The sequence below is a fragment of the Durio zibethinus genome, chromosome 14 (genome assembly GCF_047325235.1).
Source record: "Durio zibethinus cultivar Kanyao isolate XHJ-2024 chromosome 14, ASM4732523v1, whole genome shotgun sequence".
NCBI lineage: Eukaryota > Viridiplantae > Streptophyta > Magnoliopsida > Malvales > Malvaceae > Durio > Durio zibethinus.
The window spans coordinates 13,168,324-13,171,122 of NC_143175.1; the positions used below are offsets into that span (position 1 = coordinate 13,168,324).

The 2,799-nt window shown below is 29.3% G+C and overlaps 1 long non-coding RNA gene across 1 annotated transcript; it reads right to left on the minus strand.

Annotated features, from left to right (window-relative positions):
* Window positions 1–1,116: 1,116 nt before the first annotated feature.
* LOC149515054 (uncharacterized) lies at window positions 1,117–2,287 on the minus strand. Its single transcript, XR_016327240.1, has 2 exons — window positions 1,684–2,287; window positions 1,117–1,390 (listed from the first exon to the last, which is right to left on the minus strand). It is a non-coding gene; the product is annotated as an uncharacterized LOC149515054 (long non-coding RNA).
* Between the last annotated feature and the right edge of the window lie 512 nt (window positions 2,288–2,799).

Sequence of the window (2,799 nt, forward strand, 5' to 3'; positions counted from 1 at the left end):
ACAAATTTTAAAGTTGTGAAGCCTTTTAAAAAAGCATTTTCAATGTTAAAAATGATTTTTAAGACCTCTGGGCAAAATCTATAAAAATTTTCAAATAAGAATCTTGAAAATTTTTTATGTGAATCCCTAAAGTTTTTCAATTAGAATCTTTGAAATTTTGGATGGAACCCTAAAATTTTTTAATGAAAACCTTTGAAATATTGAATGTGAAACACTAAAGTTTTTTGAATGAGAATTTTTGAAATTTTGGTTGTGAATCCCTAGGGGTTTTTTGAATGCAAATATTTGAATTTTGTGAATCTTCAATTCTTATGAACCAAAAAAATCTTGCAATTCTTCAATTTTTGCATATCTGAGTTCTTGCAAATATTCAATTCTTGCAAATCTTCGAGTTCTAGCAAATCTTAATTCTGGCGAATTTTCAAAATCTTGCAAATCTTTAATTTTTGCAAATTTGAAAATCTTGAGAATCTAAAATCTTGATAACCTAAAATTCTTATGAATCTAAAAGGTTGAAAATCTAAGCATTTTGAGAATCTAAAAATCTTGCGAACTTTTTATTCTTGTGAATCTACGCTCTTGCGAATCTTTAATTTTTATGAACCTTTCATTCTTGCAAAGCTACAAATTTTACGAATATGAAATTCTTGTGAAACTCTAATTTTTGCAAATCTTCAATTCTTATGAATCTCTAATTCTTACGAATCTAAAAGTCTTATGAATCTTTAAATTGTGAACCTTTGAATTTTGAAATTGTAATTTTTTTTAACTCAAATTGTGAATCTTTGATTTTCAACTTGTATAGTGAATTTTCGACTTTGAAATTTTTGAATGCTTCAAATTGTGAACCCTTGAAGTTTCAAAATTTTGAAAATTGTTGTGAAGTCAAACTCGGACATTTTGCATGTCTATGTCTTTATGCAATTCCTGTTTCACAGAAATGAGCAAAGAGGGGCAACTGTAGATACTATATTTCAATAGATTGATTTATTATTTTGGAAATGAAAAATGAAAAAAAAAAGCGATAAATCAAGAGATAAGATTCAGTAGATTGAATTTTTGAAATTTAGGTGCTTCATGAAGTTAAAATTCAGACTGAAGGGATAAGACACTTGGTTTTTGAGTCGAAATCTTATCGTCATCATCTTTATATAAATTATTATTTAGAATAGAGAAACCAACAGAGAGCAATTACACAAAAAATTCGAAGAGTGAAAAACACAAAAAAAAAAAAAAGAATTACACAAAAAACAATCAGAAGCCAACTCAAGAAATAACCCATCATAGTTCACTGCCGCATATAGGCTGCCTCTAAACCAACAGTGCCACAACCTTCATCATTTATACCTTGATCCTACCAAACAGAGGCACAAGAGCAACCACTAGCAACCTATTCCAATCAAGGTGAGACTTAATACCCAAAAGCAACCATAATTCCAAGCAAAACTATAGCAAGCCCCACCCAAAGAAACCCAATTCTCCACCACTTATACACCATTAGTAAGCTCGTCAACGCAAATTCAAGAAAAAAAGATTGAAGTCAAAAATCCAAAGAGATCAAAAATGAAAATTCGAGCAAAAGTGGAGAAGATAGCATTCATAGGTTTCGGTTCAACCTTTTCCTAGGGATTTTGGGACACAAAACTGTTGAAAAGATAGCTAAAGGAACGAACAAAAGCATACCTTGTAGCGATGTCGAACAGAGCAGCGAAGGAAAAGGTCTTTGGATGGTTGAAACCTCGATTTTCAAAATTAGACCCATCATGATCCAGACAGTTTTGGAAGAAACTATTTAAAGATCCGAGATGAAAGGACCAAGGCAAGCTTTTTAGTGAGAGCTAAAGGCCAATCGATGCCAGTAAAGGCAATGTGCGACAATGGCGATGCCACTACTTTCACTGGTAGCAGAGCCTTGCCCGTTTTTGGAAACGTTGAAAAACTGGTTTTTTTAGTTTTTGGGAAGACCTTTAGAGAGAAAAGCAAAGAAAGAAAATAAAAAAGGAAGCTAAAAGGTGACTTTTATACTAAAGTCCAAACTATTCCGTTTTGGGAAGTGAAAGCAATTAGGTAATTTGATCCAGTTTGAAACCCATAACCCATTTTGACCCACTCTAGCTAACCTGGTCACTCAACCTGCTTCCCTTAGCTGTCACAAGCAAAGTCGTGAAGCCAAGCCTCTGACTAAGCCATCCAACCAAATTTGTTTTTGTAGCCAAGTTGTTCAGCCCCAAGTGGAGTCATTCATATTTTAGGTTTTTTTTCTTTTTTATTTGATTTATTTATTAAGTTAATATTTTTTATTTATTTTTAAATAAATATTTTAAAGTATTTAGAGATTTAAGGAAAAGTTAAAACATTAATTTTTTTAATTTAAAAAAAACTAAAAAAAGGGTTAAAAATTTTTTCGTAAATAAAAATAATTTCAAAGAGTTGAAATATTAATTTTTTTCTAAAATAAAAAAATATTTTCAAAAAATGTTTAAAGAAAAAGTTGAAGTATTAATTTTTCTTAAATAAAAATTAAAAAAAAGAATTTTGAGGAAAAAGTTGAAAGTATCAATTTTTCTTTAAATAAAGCATCAATTTTTTTTCTAAAACAAAATAAAAAAGAAATTTTGAGAAAAAAATTAAAAGTATTAATTTTTTCTTAGAATTTAATTTTTTAAATGTTAAATAATCCGATGACGGAGCCTCTACAAGAAAAATAGTAGTTTTTTGTTACTTCTGAGGTGAAGAAATTTTTTTAATTTTTTGCCAAAGTATTGGAGTTAATTAAGAACAATTCTTGATAATTAATTA